The sequence below is a fragment of the Oreochromis niloticus genome, linkage group LG19 (assembly GCF_001858045.2).
Source record: "Oreochromis niloticus isolate F11D_XX linkage group LG19, O_niloticus_UMD_NMBU, whole genome shotgun sequence".
Lineage (NCBI taxonomy): Eukaryota > Metazoa > Chordata > Actinopteri > Cichliformes > Cichlidae > Oreochromis > Oreochromis niloticus.
The window spans coordinates 12,767,302-12,787,199 of record NC_031983.2 but is presented as its reverse complement, the minus strand read 5'-3'; the positions used below and the strand labels follow the sequence as shown (position 1 = coordinate 12,787,199).

The window sequence follows — 19,898 nt, the reverse complement described above, 5'->3', positions numbered from 1 at the left end:
TCCCTGCTGAAGAGAAGCACCCCCAGAGCATGATGCTGCCACCACCATATTTGACAGTGGGGATGGTGTGTTCAGAGTGATGTGCAGTGTTAGTTTTCCACCACACATAGCGTTTTGCATTTTGGCCAAAAAGTTCCATTTGGTCTCATCTGACCAGAGCACCTTCTTCCACATGTTTGCTGTGTCCCCCACATGGCTTGTGGCAAACTGCAAACAGGACTTCTTATGGTTTTCTGTTAACAATGGCTTTCTTCTTGCCACTCTTCCATAAAGGCCAACTTTGTGCAGTGCACGACTAATAGTTGTCCTATGGACAGATTCCCCCACCTGAGCTGTAGATCTCTGCAGCTTGTCCAGAGTCACCATGGGCCTCTTGGCTGCATTTCTGATCAGCGCTCTCCTTGTTCGGCCTGTGAGTTTAGGTGGACGGCCTTGTCTTGGTAGGTTTACAGTTGTGCCATACTCCTTCCATTTCTGAATGATGGCTTGAACAGTGCTCCGTGAGATGTTCAAGGCTTGGGAAATCTTTTTGTAGCCTAAGCCTGCTTTAAATTTCTCAATAACTTTATCCCTGACCTGTCTGGTGTGTTCTTTGGACTTCATGGTGTTGTTGCTCCCAATATTCTCTTAGACAACCTCTGAGGCCGTCACAGAGCAGCTGTATTTGTACTGAGATTAGATTACACACAGGTGCACTCTATTTAGTCATTAGCACTCATCAGGCAATGTCTATGGGCAACTGACTGCACTCAGACCAAAGGGGGCTGAATAATTACGCACACCCCACTTTGCAGTTATTTATTTGTAAAAAATGTTTGGAATCATGTATGATTTTCGTTCCACTTCTCACGTGTACACCACTTTGTATTGGTCTTTCACGTGGAATTCCAATAAAATTGATTCATGTTTGTGGCTGTAATGTGACAAAATGTGGAAAAGTTCAAGGGGGCCGAATACTTTTGCAAGCCACTGTATGTTTCTGACGTCACAAAACATTAGCCGCGAGCTTTCGAGCTACGGTAGTTCACCGCTACCTTTGGAAATCGACACTCTAGCACCAAAGGGAGGCCCACAGGTGAATTTCATCGTGTGAGTTTCTCATGCGGCGGGTGTTTACTGAAAGTGAAAATTAGAGCCAAAGTTTGTACATAAGGAATTTCTTTTAAGTCAGGGAAAAAGCCCCTGCCTGCAGACTGTGCTGACCTCTTGGCAACCCTTGGCAACACAGCTTACCATGAGTGCACAAGAGTGTCCTCTGCATTTTTGAACTGCTTCATCTATATGCTAGCTGGGTGCTGGAGGGGCAGAGAGTTGGTGCATAATAGGGTTCTGTAGGGGGGTACTTTCCCTTCTAGATCTATGCCTGTATTGGGCCTACTACAGTCAGTCACAAAAAGATCAACAAGGATTTCCTATTATCCAGCTCCACACCCACTCTCATCATTTAACAAAGCTGTGGCGTAGTAGTGTCAAATATGACAGGGGAAGAAGAGATGACATTTTCTTGATGTTAATTATAAGACTCTCAGTGCTCTCTCTCGCTCATACGCGCATACGCAGAATCACTCTAACAAGTGCGTGCTTCATTCTTGAGAGGACGTAGCAAAAAGGACCTGGCAAGGGTTTGGCTAAGGTCCAGCTGCCTTCACACACATGCAAACACATACACACACACTTAGTTCTCATCTTGGGTGATTACATAGCCTTTCAAACTCATTTACACATGCACGCAGTCAAGCTGAAAACTAATTTGTCCCAACATACGCAAATACAAGCACACACTCATGCCCTGACACACACATTCAACCCCAAAGCATAAACATAAAAAAACCCGAGCCAAACAAAAAGGTGGAACATTGTGAAGAAAGGCGAAAAAAAAAAAAGGACAACACACACATTCATGCTCACGCAAACATGCACCGTAACTATGCCCAATCTCAATTTCAGATGCTGAAAAGTGTGAAAAGTGACAATAATTTGACATGACAGCCGTGAATTGTAATATCAGACAAAAAGAATCTGATCCCATGAAAGGATTCATACACTGGATGATGAAAGAGGAAGTTTCCTGCTGTTCCATCCCTCCTTCCTCCCGGATTCAATACTGCAGCCTCAGTCATCAGGTGAAGCAGTACCTGTTTGGTCAGCTAATTACTCATCATCAAAGCTTTCACAGGTGTGGTTATGGATTTGCAAGTGTGTGTGTGTGTGTGTGCGTGTGCGTGTGCGTGTGTGTGCGCGCTCCTACAGATGCAAACAGAAGGCAAAGAGACACTCGGCAGGAAGGAGGCTGGTGTTGACTGAGCATCCATGCAGGGTGCAGAGGGAATGAAGACAAACTGCTGCTGTGACGTACAGATAAAAGTGTGCATGTGTGAAAGACAGTTCTCCAGTTGTTGTGTCCCAGAGATGCAACCTCAGGTCATCTGACACCTCTTCCATTTTGGACATAAGGGCCCTGAAGACACACACACACAAACACACCCCAGTGTCGTCTTATATCAGCCTTGTTGGTGACACATTCGGCTTTTCGTGTGTGACCAGCAGCCCGAGGTCACATGACGGATCTTACAGCAGCTGTGAGGGGAACATACAGAGGAGCATCTGTGTGTACACATGGGGGGTGGGGTGCGGTTTACATATATAAATGCATGCGTGCATCCTCCAGTCAGCTTAGTCAGAGCTAAGCAAGTTTCCTCTGACACCACCTTGTCATCGCTGTGAAACTGCGCTAACCATAAAAAGACTGCAGCATAAGAAAAGCAATAAATGAGTGCCAAACCACAGCTGAATCTCTGAGCAGGTGGGAATCAGCTGTCACAAAATATAGACACACACAAAAAAAGCTTCTTTAAAATGTCGTATGTTCTCCACCGTCTTCAGTGTTTTTAGCATCAGATGTGAAACTGATGCACATTTTATGGCCAAAAGCAGAAGCACTCCTGTCCACTTACTTTTGGTCTGTGGCTGTTCATCATGGTTCATGTCAAGTTCATCAGGTTTAAAAAAAAATAAAAATCATGATAACACCACATACTATGATATTTTAGACAGCTGTGTGCTTTGAAGTTTGGGGAAACCCAATTTCTGTTTCAACTTTGTAACAAATTGCCCGTGATGCACTTTTGAAGTCCATAACTGGGAGAAGGGGCCAAGAAACCATTGGAGGCTCCAGGAAAGTAAATGATCCTAAGCTGTTTTCACACATGAAATCTGGGCAATGCAGAGAAAATGAAGTCAGGTCATTGCCCATACTTGCCCTTTCTCTCATGTAGCATGCAGCAGGAGATAGTGCATATCGATACGAGCCGGGCTTGCTTCTTGTTTTCAGTCTGCACACTGAACAGTGCAACCAGCTCCTGGAGGCGGCTTCATATTTAGCATTGAGCTATGACATAGGTAGCAATCTAATCATTAAGAAAGAATGTCAGGTAACCGTTAAAGAAGCATGATGTAGCGTAACGTTTTGGGCAACTTCTTGATGATAAAAATCTCCTTGTTATTATATTGCTCTTGTCTTAGATTAATCCTCTTTAATAAACTGTGTTTGAGAATCTCTAATATACCTAACTGAACTCCAGGGTTCTCTGTTCACCTAAATAATAATAATAATAATAAAAATAAAACCTTTATGTCGGTAGGTTTTTTAGTATCTACGTACACTGTAGGCTTAAAAGTATTTAATTTAAGATAATTTTAGTTCATTTATAGGTTGTGAGCCCAGGTTTGGCTCTTTAGTTTTATCTGTTGTGACATCATAATGGCTACCCATATGATCATTTTAGGAAATAGCATGTCAGCAACAGCACTTTTACATTTTACAGCTTTGCACTGTAAAAAAATTGATTAAACTACTAAAACAAAGATCAAGTTATGGTTCTAGAAATTTTCCATAATTAAAATGCAGAATTATTTCTATATTTTTTACAGGAAGGTTAACTGAAATACAGTTGTGGTATGTTTAGATTTATATAAAATTTGTGTATTTCCACAATTTCGTTATGGAGTTTGTTTTTTTACAGTGTGAGAATACAAATATGAGCCGGTGCCTGTTCAGATTTACAAGAGCATTTCTGCCCAACTTCTGGTGTCAGCAAGCTTTGGTGTCGTTTTAGCCTTGGGCACTTTCTAGCATGCCGTAGCATTTTATCCCAGCCACACAAGCTCTGATAACAGAGAAGACATGGCGCATTAGTGTAGCATCCTAGCCACCAATGCTAGTAATTCCTGCTTCGATATGAGCGAACCTGAGAAAGATGAGTGAAATATCTTACCCAGCCATGCCTTGATACGGGACTTGACGTATGTGGGAGATAGAGGAAGAATACAGAGACTCTGCGCCTCATCTCTGGGCAGCAGGATTAGAATGTTTACCCACTAATGTGTTTAGCTACGCCGGGGCAAGTAACACACACAAATTCGTGCATACTCTACACATGATATACAGACATAAATGCAGGAACAAACATGTCTTGTGTGTGCCTAATTTCACATATATACACAAAAACACTCTCTCACACATGTATAGATCCAGTACATTCAGCTGGTCTGGCCTTGTTTTGTGTATTTGTGGGTGCTGAGGTCTGCACCCATCTGCTCTTGTGTGTGTGTAATCTGCCTCAGACAGGCTACAGTGCTTAGAGGGGCCAGACTGCAAACACTGCACTGGGATGAGACACCTGCCACAGGGCTAAGACCAGAGCCCTGACGCACAAACACACACACAGATGGAGAGGCCACGGTTACCAGGGACAAAGCTGTCCACAGTCACTCAATTACTGCCCAAGCGGTGTAGCATTCAGGTGCTTTGTGCCGTTTCAAACCATCGGTTGTTTTGTTTTTTTAATCACAAACTATGTTTTTTTTTTTATCCTGCAGTGTGTGGATTTTCTGTCCCTATGTTGCAACCATCAGTCTAATTGGTTGGTATTAATCGGAGGCACACTTGACAGTTCCATAACTACGGCGTTCATAATGCTCCTGTTGAGGAGGGAAAAATCTGTACTTATCCTCGTCTTGAAGTCTAGCTTTGAGCATCTGCTGTCAGAGTGTCACGTCTGAATTTAGCAAATGCCCAGGCACGAGGTGGCTGCGTTCTAAACGCCCAATGCTCAAAGGAGTGTCTGTCGTGCCGCGGCTCGGCGTGCCAAATCAGAGCTGGCTAGGAGCTCCCTATAGGCGAACAGATGGCCATTACTATCATTTATAACTTATTAGTGCCTATAATCCTACCTGCGTCAAACACGCCCCAACGCTTAGGACTGGCTCTCTTTTTTGCCTCATTTAAAACAGTTCTATGTGCCAGAAAAGTCCTTGTCACGATTTTCTCTTCAATCTTTCTGTATTTATAATCTGCAAACTGCGCGGATGACACACGTGCAGAAATATTATGATACGCGGCTATCTCTCGTTTAAAATCCACAGTCAACAGATTGCCCCGTGATGGCGCAGAGCTGGAAACCGACAGTACTGAATGGAAATGCAGGCACAACATGTGGTGTGCGGTAATTTTCACCAACTGTAAAGGCTTACAGTGATATTTATTTTCATAACAATGCACCGTTGTCGCCTATATAATGGAATCATTGGGCTAATACGCAGCTCTCCATTTGAAGGCATATGCTGCGAGTGTATGTTACGGATGCCTACAGACGCGCTCATTTCTGCTGATTGATGAATTAGCCGACGTTCATCTTTAACGTGGTGCTTATAGTGCTGAAAAAATTGCTTTCTAGCAGATAGCAGCATCCTAACAAAGTCCTTCCTCCTACTTTGTCAGTCTCTCAGTCTGGCTCCACCGAGGCAATCATCAGTGATGCCTCACATTCACCACCCAAGCAGGTGTGGGCATTGACGTTTCTACTGTGAACAGGCTGCATCTGTCATGTGGCAAAGAAGAAATAGCTCCAATCAATGTCCCCCTCGGACACACGCACACACACAGATACACGTTTGCGCGCGCGGAGATACGCACACACACGCTCCACATGCATACACCCCAGGCACCACTGTTCTCCAGCAAACAAGGATATGTGGAACAATCATTGTAAACCATCCCGGCCGGCGGTGTGGGCGATCGATGAGACCGCCGTGTATAGAAAGTCAACACGGCCCTTTGCTTCGTCCCTGGACTTCAAAACAGTCGCCGCCCGGAAAGGCCAGAGAAATGCCGAAACCTTTGACTCAGTGTCACACCTCCCATCTGTCGCCATTTTGAGTCAGACACTTTGTTGCAGCCATTTTGTGTCCCAGCCATTTAGCACTCTATTGAGCTTCAGATGGGGATGCCAAATGGCGCGTGTGAACCCCCTCCACCCCCCCTCCATCATTTGTGACCGGTTTGGATGACAGACAAATAGATGGGCAGACACGCAGGCAGACAGAGAGACAGAAGGAAGGCAGATGACTGGCTTTGATGAGCTTTATGGGGATGTGTGCGGAAAGACAGACAGACGAATGTGTGTCGGCAAACAGACAGACAGATAGACAGACAGAAGGTATACATACATGTGTGTTTGCGTGTGTGTGTGTGTGTGTGTGTGTGCACGTTGTGTGTGAGCGGATGTCAGACCAGGTTGTGTGTTCCTGCAGTGGCAGAGATGAGAGGGAGAGAACAGGAAGCTGCTCTCCTGGAGACAGATGGACTGCCATGCTGTGGACACTCTCTCACACACACACACACACACACACACACACACACACACACACACACACACAGTCGCACAAACTCACACACACTCAGAGTGACACACAACAGTACAGCCAACAAGAGAACATATCAGAGCACGACTGCTGAAAACAGAAAAACACACCAACATGCTAGCCTAAACAGGCATCGCGGACACAGATGACGCACATTTGAGATAAAACGGACGAAATATGCAAACTCTAGAAATTGACTTAACAATAAATCACCAGAATTAGCCGCAGCCATTGTCTATTTATGTAGCCAAGAACTTCTTCAAGGGAGTGAGCCTCGTTTGATTGGCTCGTTGGAAGTTTCTTCGCAGAAAAAAAAAAAAAAGACTCCCAATGAATGCAGTGAGATGCTCATTGACAAACATACATGACACACTCGAGCTCATAACAGGTGTTAATCCTGCGAGCTTCAGGTATGTGGTGACAACCTTCTCACACCCAACTTGAGAGCTCTGGCGGATCTAGGCTACGCCAGGTTGTCACACAGGATGTGTTGTGTGTACAGACACATGTACACACACACATTCTGCTTCTTCTCTTCACTTTTTTTCTGTCTCTCTTTTGAACAGCGACACACAGGAAAAGGAAGGAACAAGAGAGTGAGGGAGTGAAGATGAGAGAGAGTCTTCACAGACATCGACTCCAGCGGCGACAACAGCAGTATCACACCGTGTGTTTGGGTGTTTCTGCGAGTGTGTGTGTGTGAGCATCTGTGAATGTGTGTGTGTGTGTGTGTAACCGGGCGCGTGTGTTAGGTGTGTTTCACAGGATTGCCAACACATCTCCTCGCAGCGAGAGCCCTATAGGAACAGAGACATCTGTGGAGTGAAAGGACGCCAGCTTGCATGGTCGTCTCTGGAGAAAGGAAAAGATGGGGAGAGGAGAGGAGAGGAGAGGAAAGGAGAGGAGAGGAGAGGAGAGGAGAGGAGAGGAGTCAACAGGAGCTCCAAACCTTGTCTGTCAGCTGATAATTAGAGGCGAGACGCTGTCTAATATAAAATTGTTTAATCTGACCACATTCCTTAATCATGAATTGAGTCTTCCAATTAAGCAAGTGAGCAAATCTACTTTAAATCTGCACCTGCTAAGCCTCACACCAAATCTTTCAAGGGTAAAGTTGCAAAAAATCAGGTCAAAATCATGTTCTGCACTTTCTTCAAAGCTGATAGTGAGTGAGCTAATCTAAAGTCATGTGACATGTGTGGTGACTCAGCAGAGAACATCCTTACCATTAAAGCTAACCCTTGACTAAAAGAAGGTGCTGTGTCATTCTTTCAGGATAAAATTGCTCACGGTGAATATCAGCAGATCAGTGAATAAATATCGAAGGTGCTGGCCTTCTTCTGTGATTCATCCATAACCCTGCAGCCGGGGACTTCCACTGCAAATGGAGTTGATGACAATACAAGCAAATGTCCTCCTTGTGTGTACAAGCAAGAGCACTCAAGCAGATGTGCACTGCAGACCTTGGGAGTATGAGCCAGGGAACGGGACACAGGTGCACCTGCTCTCTGCTCTCGACGAAAGGTCAGCCAGATTCAGAGAGGGATGCAGCCTTCCAGTGTTCGGGAGCCAGTGACAAAAAAAGTCGGAGAGAGCGAGCTAGACTGACACAGGAATAATCACAGCAACGGTAAAGTCAAGGCAAGATGAAGAAATATTAAACTTTAATTTTTTGCAGAATTAGTGATACAAACTATTCGCTGTGGCCCTTTTTTTTTTTTTTCCAAACCCACTTTCAAAACCATCTTTTTTTTTCCTAAACAGCCATCATTGCCACACGTGGCTCCGTGTCGGTTGCCAAAGTGCATTTCCAGCGATCTGAGCAGGTATACAGGAGAAAACATGTGCAGCCGGACCGGTGCCAGAAGAGACAGAAGGTCCGCAATGATGTTTCACTACATAGATTATGCAGATACCGCGGTCAGAACGAGGAACAGACAGAGCGAGGGAAACAGAGAGAGCGAAAGAGAGGGAGGGAGAAAGGGAGCACGAAAAACAGAGAGTAGGCGACAAACAAATACAGACAGAAAGAGAGGACAGCGACGGCGGCGAACACAGAAAAACGGAGCAAGTGTAAGCATGAGAGGGGGAACATGAGAGACAGAGAGAGGGAAGTGAAGCAGGGAGGGGTGTGTGTGTGTGTGTGCAGGCTACAGCTGGCAGAGGGATTCCCAGAGCCAACTGCCAGTGTAGTGGAGCTCCTTAACAACTTCACAGGCCTCTCAGAAAGGAGCTTTAAAGTGGCCACATGGCCTGGCCAGCACAGCAGAGCAGAGCAGCAGGCTTTACTTGGGCTATGTGCACACACACATTTGTGCACATGCATTCATACACACACAAGCTCAAACAAGACTCAGCCCGCCAGCTGCTGACAGGGACAAGAGTGTCCAGAGCGATAAATCTGCAAGTGTGTGTGTGTGTGAGGGAAGGAGGGGTGGGGGGGTTAAGCAAGAAATAGCAGGAGAGCAAAAATCCTCATCTAGCTTTAGATACTCCACAGAAGTCGCTGCATAGTTTCAAGTCACACTTTTCAGTAAAAATATGAAGCCAGCCTCATATTTTGATATTCTGACCAAAGAGGCCATGTCAGGTTTTGCCTCATTCGCACCTGCAAGCTGATTTTATCTTTTACAGAGCTGCCTCTTTGCACAAATACAAAAATGCATTTCCCAGACTGCTGCGTTCATCCTCGTCCGTGCTCGTAGGGGTGAAAAAAAACGTGGTACACGCCACTCAGCAAAGCAGCTTTGCCTTTCGCCGTTTGATTCCTCCGATAACAGTAAGCACCAGCTCATTGTGAAATGTTCTCAACAAGTTAAGCCTCCTAATTTCAAAATCGTTCCCTGATCCTTTAAACGCTTGGTGCAAAGCAGAAATTGGTTCTTTTATCGCTCTCTTTATATGCACGATTATCATTATCCCTCTTTGGAGCTGAACTTTGAGGAAGGGATGGATGAGGTTTGGGGGAGGGAGTGGATGAGATGCCATCACACGACCCAGCTGTGTGTGTGGTGAGATGGATATCCCCCCTTTCTTGCTTTCTCTCTCTCGCACCTCCACTGGACGTTTGTCCGTCTGGATCGGCACAGTTGATTTTTCCAGGGGTTGTCCAGTCACAAAGGTTTTTCAGTCAGGATCGCGGTCTCTCCCTTTTTTCCCACCATCACTATGCTAGACCACCACTATACTAATGGTGGGGCATTAGCATTTCAAGGAGCCTCCATTAAGGAGGGCAAGAAAAGCTGCTCTCGGCGGGGGGAAATCCATTTTGTCCCAGGCTCCAACATCTGCTGCAGCCGTCCCAGCCAGAAGGACGCTCGGATAAAGCCCGAAGAGCCCTCTGATTTACTGTAATGACAGACAGACAGATAGACAGGCAGAACGGATGACCATATGCAGAAGAGAGGGAGAAAAAGGAAAAAGATAAAAACAACTTCTGTCTCACTGTCTGTCATTTTCTGGTGCTTTCTGTGTGCATGTGCCGGTGGTGGTGGGGAAGAGGGGAGGGGGCTGGGGGGGGTCATGGGAAAGGCAGGTTGCCAGATTAGGCTCTCTGGGTAAAATCCTTTATGCCCAAAGTAATGTGAAAAAAAAAAATTTTTTAATTCTTAGAAGCAGAATGTCATAGTATCATGGCCGTGGTATTATAATAACAGTTTAAGAGAAGCAGTAAGAGGACATCTGTAGTCATAATTAGAGGAGCTCACAGGCTGGTTGTCATCTGGCCCCACATAACGGCTGAAAGACCTGAACCAGAAACAGAAGACAAGTCAAGAGAGCGGCAGAGGGACGGAGGGACACGGGGCCTTGATCCCTTCCCCATCTGTCCCGTTTCTCGCGGCTCCTTCTAACTTCTTCATCCTGCCCTCCCTCTGTAGTGGTCTCCTGTTTGCGTTGGTCTAAACCTACTAAGTCCCTCAGAAGCCTAAAGCCCGAACAGCACGGAGGTGAGCTGAATCACACGCCGGCCAGCTGGGATGTCAAAGCTTTTAGCAGCTATACAGACAGGAAGCAGAAAACACGCGCAGTAGCAGCAGTAACATGAGGCCGAAGCAGGAGAAGAATGTGGGTTTGTTTTGGGTTTCTTTTTTTTAATCCTTACAATAACTCATGTAATATAATGACACCGTGCCCTTCTAATGATAGAGCATATTGCAATTACATGACTTTTTCCCCACCCAAAGGGAGCGTCTGTGATGTCATGGCGCCACAGTGCAGATATTTTTGTCCGTCTGCACCGAGCATGCTTGATAATGGCACATTCTCCGAGATGAACGCCGCAGCATTAGTGGCGGGCGTTTAACAACCTCTGGGTTGTTGTGACACAACACACCACCGCGATGATGGATACTGGCTGTTGCCGTGCACAAAAATAAGAAACTTGCTCCAGCTGATAAATGCTGTATTTTTTTATTTTTATTTTTTTACAGCAGCAGCACATCTGACTGTCTGGCAGGATAATAACACGAGTTCATCTGTCTCTTTTCTTGTACCATCTTCTAGGAGTAAAGACACAGATACAAAGTGTCTGCGGGAGTTTAAACAGATGGAGGGCCTCTACTGGGAAGGAGTTTCTCGCCATAAAAAAGAGGGGGAAAATGAGGCAAAAAATGTCTTAACAAGGCATTTATTCTCATATTCTGTCTTAAAATATTTATTGTTCCATCTCTAAATGTTTAATTTCGACATAAAACAGTACTATTAGGGGGAGAACATGGTTTCCAAAGCATTTTCTCTTCAGCAGGGGTGGAAATATGAAATGCTTCAAGATATCGTGAAGCTAATTTTTACGTATGCATATCAGAAAAAAATGAAATTATCTGTTAGTTAGCTTTTGGAAAAATTTCCAAAATGTCGGGTTTTTTTAATATTCTCGGTAGATTTAATGTCTTAGTTTTCGCACTGCAAACACACTCGCACACACATATGAGAAGTAGGGCGATGATGTCATCAAGTCAAGTCTGTGTCTCACATCATCAGCTGACCCGGTGATGTCGCCTGCGGTGAGCACCTGGCTGCTTTCACCACAAGAGAGCCATTACATGTCAGAAGGTTGTTTAGAGCGCAGTCATTATGCACAAATACACGCACACACATACAGTACATAGAGCCAGCAGCTGGTATGCAACTCCAACTGGACAAAACAATAAAACTTGGAACTCTGCAGCCCATTGGATGCTACAGAAACCTGGTGAATTTGGAAAGAGCTCTTTCTGGTTGACTGTCTGTCTGTCTGTGTTTCTGTCTGCTTCTCTCTCTCTTTATCTCTCTGTCGTTCTCTTACTTTGGTGCCACCCAGCCTTGACGCCATAGCTTTTATGCAACACCAGCCTGACGGATGCCTTTTGCTCTGTGTGGTCCAGACGTAAGCCATCCAGGCCACTTGGTTGACTGTGTTTGTGTGTGTGGGTTACTTTTCTCTCTCTCTCTTACACACACATATACACACACACACACACACACACACGTCATCTCTTGCTCTGTCTCCACAGGTCTGGTTCTGAGCTCCATCACTCCTAACAATTATCTTTGGCTCACAGATCAGGCACCTCAGAGTCTGGGGCTGTTACAGACGAAGCACATGCCGGCTTAGAGATGTGTTTACAAGAACTGGGGGGTAAAGTAAGAGTGTGCGTGCGTGTGTGTGTGAGTGTGTGTGTGTGTTCATGACAGAGAAAAGAAAGAAAATGTACGACGTTAGAGCAGAAGGCTAGCGTATAGTGCGCTACAGTCATCAAGACTCTAAAAGGAACGCTTGTAGTGCTCTTCCCACTACCGGATCATGTCCAGTGTGCGCACACATACACACACAAACACACACACACAGCCAAACATGCACATACACATGCGCAGAGCCAGATGGACAGCAGTGCTAAGGCTTAGTTTAATGACAAAAGGACCCTCAATCTGGACATGGATTTATCACTCACTTTAAAGTCCATCTGCGAGAAGTTTGGACAGAAAACACAACTGCTCAATCTCACTGCCTTCCCCAGCTTGTGTTTGAGCAACTTAGCAACTCTCTCTTTTAGACCGCACTCACACACTTCGCCACACAACGCGTCCCGCACCTCTCCTGTATCTTTAACAAATCTGAATGATAAATGTTTGAAGAGAGGGGCGGCTGCGCTACTTAGATTCCCGGGCCGGTGGCCCTATCGTACAGGCATGCAACCATAGGCTTTTATTTCCTGGGTTTAGTGGTGTCCAGGGGCCTGGCAGCATGTGGGGTGGTGTGAGGGGAAGCTGAGAGGCAGATAGACAAGAAGAGTGACAGCACGGAGATAGACTAGCTACCTATTTATAGCCCGGGCCATCTGCAGAGCTCCCTCTTGTCTTTGGTCATCCTGTTCACAAAGGCTTGGAGGCAGATTCCAGCAGCCCAGCGCCCAGCCGCTCCATTCACTATTCATTCCAGAGCCGGCAGCACCATATGGATCCGGCCCCACTGCTGGGCCCTGGCCGGCCTGTTTCTCCCTCTCTATCTCTCTCTCTTCAGATTGACATGGTAATGAAGCCTGGGTGGCTTGCAAAGCGTTCTCCTTTCTTTTCCCCCCTCTTTCTTCCAGTGTCTTTCCCCTCTTCTCTCTCAAAGACGCCGGGCTTGAGCATGACCGGACACCCCCTCCTCCTTCCCTCCTGTTCTCTTCCTATTACTCTCCCTCCTCCTCCTTTTGCAGCACTCGCCTTCTGTCTTTCTTTACAAGCAGCCCAGACACTCTCCTCTCCTCCCCGTAGCCACTCTCAGACATTCAAATGATCTCATTTGATTCCCTCACACCTGTGAGGAGCTAATGTGACCTTAAGTGGCCAAGATGTTCGCTTGCCAGTTTCGCGCTACACGTAGAGATCTCCATCTCTGTCAGGGCTGACGCTCAAACAGAAATGAGTCAAAGTGTGTCACTTTTAAATCACCAGTGTCACATGGCAGCAGGGACACTGGATACTCCCAGACACCACATCCTCTTTTTCAGCTCACATCCCTTTTCCAGCTTGACCATCTCACTTTAATGAGGCATAAAAGGCGATAAAGCGGAAATAGAATCAGAGAAGGGGATTCCACGCAAGGAAACTGTTAATGAAGCTACAAAACACAGCCCCTTGGGGGAAGTAAGACGACTGTGAAACTAAACCCAAACAGAGCTACTGTCAGGCTCTCGCAGCCCCGCTTGGTCCTTCGTCATTGGCCGATAGGAAACATAAAAGGCTTTAAAATGAAATGTCTTAGTCTATAAACACCACATGCTTTCAAAAAGCCCTACTGAACAACCTGACACCATACCGCTGCAAATTTTTCTCAGAGACTTTGTCTTGCAAATATTAACTACAATCACAAGACTTTTCATCTGCCTTTCCCAAACATAAGATCAGAGCTCTAAGGTACTCTACAGTACTATCATCCAGAGCAGTTTTATTTTGAAGTGGCCACTAACTGGTGCGTTTATAATCTGATATTCTGACTGCTACTTTCAGCTGTTATTACTGCTAGAAGAGCTAAAAAAAGAAGAACCTAATGATAGCAGAAAAAAGAAAAAGTTTAGCAGCTGTTTCATGCAAATATTTTTTAAGAGGATCTGTAACTCTGGTAGATCAAACTTTTGTGCTTTCTTGAGTGTTTCCCTCTAATTGCAGAAGGGCATGGAGAATAACGGTGTCCATGTGTATTTATTGCCGTAATATTTTTAGAAGATGGATAACGTTAAAAGTACATTAGTAGACCGAGGTATTATTCCCGCTGTAGTGTGCCAGTCACCTTGGGATCTGTGGAGCCCGAGGCCTAGGCCAGCCTAGTTAACCATGCATGCTGTGCTGGGCCTAACCTAATTAGGTGCCATCCCAATGTCAACACTGCTGCGTTCAGAGCATGATAAAAGACAAGGCTTCTCTTCCTCCTCTCAAACTGTGACAGGGCTACAAAGAGCCGGGTAGGAGAGACCCTACCATCTGCAAGCTCCGTGTGTGTATTTGTGTATGCATGACTTTGTGTGATACTCGCATGCTGTCATTTTGCTTTAAAACACTCGCTGGGAAAGAAAACAGCTACAGGTTCTCTGCGCAATTGCTTCATCTTATTGTGAAACTGGTGTGGACTGGTGGGTTTTTTCTTAATTAAATTTAGAGCTTTTTCTGTGATAAACCTTCAAAAGTGCATCCTGCAGCCAGCGGTGCTTCATACATACATCTACATACATCTGTAGGCCTTTCATCTGCAGTTTCATGAATCCACTTTTACTTTAGTCTAGCTGCACTATGATTTCAATGCCTTTGTTTTTTTTATTCTTTTTTGGGGGGGGATTTTTCATCACATCCAGAGCATCATTAAAGCAAAGACAGATTTTTGCACTGAAATCCCAATTAGGGTCGATCAAATATGGCTCCCCGAGCACAGAGGCGCGCACGCACACGAACTCAACGTTGCCTTTGTAATGTGTCGTCAAACCAGCCACTAATTCCATTTATACGGATAAAACACTCTCACAAATAGATTACCTGCTACATACGATCCTCTCTTTCACTGTGAAATTGTGGCACGGAGCCACATCCTCCCACTGCTTCTTAGTCCATTAAAATACAGATGAGAGCGTTTTACAGCCTGGGCCAACAGCAACGCCTCCCAGCTAATCCACCAACAAACACAAACATCAGATGAATTATCTGTAATGGAGAGGACTCTGTTCTGGCACAGCTGACGGAGAAATGAAACAAAACACGAGTTTATTTTGGTAAATATTTGGATTTCATTTTGATTCTGCTTTTCATGTACGTAATTAGCTGGCAAATATAGATCTGTATAGAAACCTTTGCTCGTCTATGGAGGGTGTTGGTGTCTTTAGGTGTGCTTCCAGCAGTTCCTTTCAGAGCCGCTTCGTGCCTTTGCGTTCTGAAAGCTACATGTGAGAGGAAAAGTTTCTTTGCTCTCAGCATTTGAAGAGTTTGTCAACTTCAGCTTCTAAAAATGCACTTTAAGAAGAGAAATCCGCTTTCTGAATCCTCCATCCATCCATCTATCCGTGGCCAGCAGCACACTTGACAGTTTCACTGGCTCAGGAGCCAAGCAAACAATGCTGCTCTGACAAGCGAATCTCTGCCGTGTCGGAATCTCATCTACTTAAAGCACTATTTATTCAGCACACATCCTTTTAATGCTGAATCTTGGCAACGGTGCATGAAATCCAGCACCTTAATTCCATTAGCTTGTTACTCCAATAAGTCCCAATAATCTAAACCTAACTGCAACACATACACAAACCCTGGAAATACACAAGCCATAGCTGCTCCCTCTGGGGCATTTTTAATAACAGTAATAGCCTTTAAAGGTTGATTCATTCTGCTGAGATAAAAGTAAATGGCCACATTAACCTGTTGGCTGGGACTAGCTGTGCTGGAGCTTGTCATATAGAGGAAGTAAAAACTAGTGGCAATGTGAAACACAGCAGGTTTTTTGAGGATTTAATGTAATTACATCACAAAGACGTAAAGATGCCACAGCTTAAGGAAGTTCTCATTCAAACGCTTTCTCTCGGCTGCTTTTTTTGGTTAGTTTCCCACCATCCTGAATGAAACGCCTTATGCTTGATCATAGTCGACACACAGGGGTGAAGCTATTGTCGATAAGAGACTGAAACTTCTCTTCAAATGGGGCTTAGCGAGTGTCATTCAAAGACTTTGCTCTTCATTTCAAAAGTGACTCAGCTTTTGTTAGTCAAAGGGTAAAGAGGGTCCTTTAAGACCCAGATGCCCTTGGTGGGAAAGAAGCGATAAAATTGTGAAAGAGAGAAAAAAGATTTTTTTCAAAAGGCGAAGACAGCGTCAGCGTCGCGAGATAGATAATCTAAGAGGAACGAGAACGAGAAAGTGATGGGGATATTAAGAGTACACCAAAAGAGAAAGGCATGAGAAAGTCCGCTGGTAGGTCTGATCCTGTGTGAGCCGATGAGATGGGTGACGGGTGAGGAGGGGTGAGAGATAAGAGCCAAAGAGGATTAGGGCTGTGAGAACCTTTGTTGTTGTGATCAGTTAAAAGCACTGGCTCTCAATGATCCACCTGACCACTTCAGTGTGCTTACAGCAGCAAATCTGCATGTGAGGCATGACAAGACAACGTCAGCAGCCCACTGAAACACGGGGACCCACGACCTCAGGTCCACAGCCCTGCAGACAGATGTTTAACACAGCTGACGTCTGCTTTCTTTAAGCATCTCTACAAATCTTAAATCAAAGCGTCAGATACCAATATGAGTGGAGAACACAAGCATGAGTTATGTGAATCCAAGATGTGTCCAAAAGCATTCGCCACATATTTTCCCATGTGTTGTCTACAGCATTGCTCACACTGTTTTATCAAAGTATGTGGACAATTATGACCTGTACCACAATATAATTGCCTCAAATATATACATACTGTGACAAAGTGGATGAGCAGTTGAAATACTCTCCACTTGTCCCAGAAGTGACTTTTTGCACATTATTCTCTCTATATATTTATTCGCTATGATTTGTTATTGTCAAAGTAACATTGCTGCACTTACTATCCCGGGTTTGTTTGTGTAAGCATTATGTTGCCAGCAAACCAAACTCAGTTACATGCTGCTTTATATTTTATTATGTTGTAGAATTTGTGCATACTCACGTTGTTTTTCGTTTTCAGTCTTCGTGTAGGTCAGGTGTGAGGAAAAGCCCGCCCAGCATTTCCTGATTTTTAAAGCACTGATGATGTCATGTCTGACATCAGCGGGTTAAACCAAGAGGAGGGGTTTCTTTTACCACAGGAATGCTTCCTTTTGGTTGTTTCGGGATACAAAGGGATTTGTTGAATATTTTTTCTTATATAGAGCAATTTAGTTGCATAAATGTGTTAATCAGACGAGTGGGGAGCTTTATGTAATTCTCAGTTATTTGTGTTGAGTTTTAGATTCCTCAGCTCAAGCTAGTGGTACTGGCTAGACTACCTGAAGGGAAATTGATAGCCCTATATATAGTCAGTCTCTGCTTGATTCAGAGGAGGAAGGAGAGAAGAGTTGTGTTACTAAATCTTTTGAGTTTTGTTAATTAAGTTATTTGGGGGGAGTTTTGTTAAGTTTTAAATATGATGGAGGTAACTGTAAATAAATTGCTTATCTCTGGGAACCCGAGATGTCTGCTGAGTCTGCTTACCTGCCACCTTCCTTGACGCTCGAGTCAGACTATTTCACGCATACATTCTTAAATCTTTTAAAAAATTATGCTAAACATGCTAAAATGTCTTTTGACTTGTCAAGGCCTATTCATTTCTCCTTAAAGATCATGATTGGCTAAAACTGCTAGTTTCTCTTTGCCAGCATAAAAAGGATTTGTTTGACACCACTCATTGGATTGATCAATGCTCAGAACAACAGGAAGGTTCAAGGACTACCTTCATCTTCACCTTAACGCAACAGCTAGATGGTTGAGACTTGGCTGTACCAACAGGTCAATGATCCCAAACACACATCAAGACTGGTTTTGAAATTGATAAAGCAGGCTAACATTAAGCTGACCTCCCAAAGCTCCAACCTCAAATCTGTGCATTACGCTTAAAAGCTGTGTCTGTGGCAGGAATCCAGCCAATTTAAATGAACTCTACCAATTCTGCCAAGAAGAGTGATCAAATATCCAGCCAGAATTATGCCATAAGCTTGATGATGGCTACAAAAAGCATCTGATTGAGGTTCAACTTATTACAGGACTGTATGACCCTGTGTGTAGTAGAGAAAATCCAGAATAAATCCAAACTTGTGCACCTAATTCTTGTTTTTAAAGTCATTAAAGATGAATGCTATAGTCCACCCTAGAAAAGGCTGAAAGAAATCATTAAAATCCTAAAATTACCATAACATTCATGCCCATGATGAGTGTATGTGGACTTCTAACCACAACTGTATTACAGATAGAGCCATCATGACATCATCTACTGGTTTGTAACTTTTGGGTTTATTAGCTGCAGTTTAGTATCATTACTACTGGCATGCTGGGGTTTTTACATTACGAAAAGTTACCATATTTGAGCTAGAGTATTGATGGACTGCTACATTACCAGGAAATGCAAACAAGCTTGATAGAAGTGCCCATCTATAGACTCTCTAGAAACAGATACCTGCTAATTGCCGCTAAACGACATGCAGACTTTTTGGGCAGTTTTTTTGTTTTTACCCTCAAAACAAGCCATTTATAATTTAACAGAGAATTTTGTTATTGCCATAGACGAGTCTGTAAGTGGGAGTCGAATAACTCACTTTTGGAGCCAGGGTCGAGTGGCCATTCGAGGTACTGCACTTTTTGGAATTGTTGTGTTTTGTCTGCCCTCCAGGTTGCAAATTAGGAAATTAGGGATTTTTTGGCGTGCTTGACGAAGGTGTTAACCACTACGCGATGGAGCCACTACATTCCATATGATGTAATTCTCCGTAGCAGCTTTAAAACGGACAACTTTGTGTTGTGTCAATAGACCTCTCTGCATCGAATCATATCTGTTATTAATCTCTGGCTCTCTTCCACAGCATGTCTTTATCCTGTTTTCCTTCTCTCACCCCAACTGGTCGCAGCAGATGGCCCCGCCCCTCCCTGAGCCTGGTTCTGCCGGAGGTTTCTTCCTGTTAAAAGGGAGTTTTTCCTTCCCACTGTCGCCAAAGTGCTTGCTCATAGGGGGTCATATGATTGTTGGGTTTTTCTCTGTATCTATTATTGTGCGATCTACTGTACAATATAAAGCGCCTTGAGGCGACTTTTGTTGTGATTTGGCGCTATATAAATAAAATTGAATTGAATTGAATTGAAGACAACAAAATGCAAACAGGAATTAACATCACTTTACTGGCATGAGAAGGTGGCATGGGGTGAGAGGTGGGGTACACAGGTCCATTGCAAATATGAATACATAGTCTACAACATCCTTTCAAAATGTATTTATGGTGGTGTACCGGTGGTCAGTGAATGTATAGGAGCATGTAATGTATCAAACAGGGCTGACCTGTTTTTACAGAAATAAGTGTGTTTCCTACATTAACTCTCTCTTCCTTCTCTGCTGTATAAATAGATAAAGATTGAGTAAGAGCAAGATGACTGTGGTTAGAAGGAAGTGGGCTTTGCTGCAACTAAGAGATACAGCTGAAGGAAACAGAGTTCTGCAAAAGACAGAAGTCAGTCCGAAATGTTTTCTTCTTGTGTTCCTGTCGGAGTGT

General features: G+C 44.4%; 1 long non-coding RNA gene across 1 annotated transcript; it reads right to left on the bottom strand.

Annotated features, from left to right (window-relative positions):
* Window positions 1-8,344: 8,344 nt before the first annotated feature.
* LOC102077714 (uncharacterized) lies at window positions 8,345-17,405 on the bottom strand. Its single transcript, XR_270121.2, has 2 exons — window positions 17,333-17,405; window positions 8,345-10,050 (listed from the first exon to the last, which is right to left on the bottom strand). It is a non-coding gene; the product is annotated as an uncharacterized LOC102077714 (long non-coding RNA).
* Window positions 17,406-19,898: the final 2,493 nt, after the last annotated feature.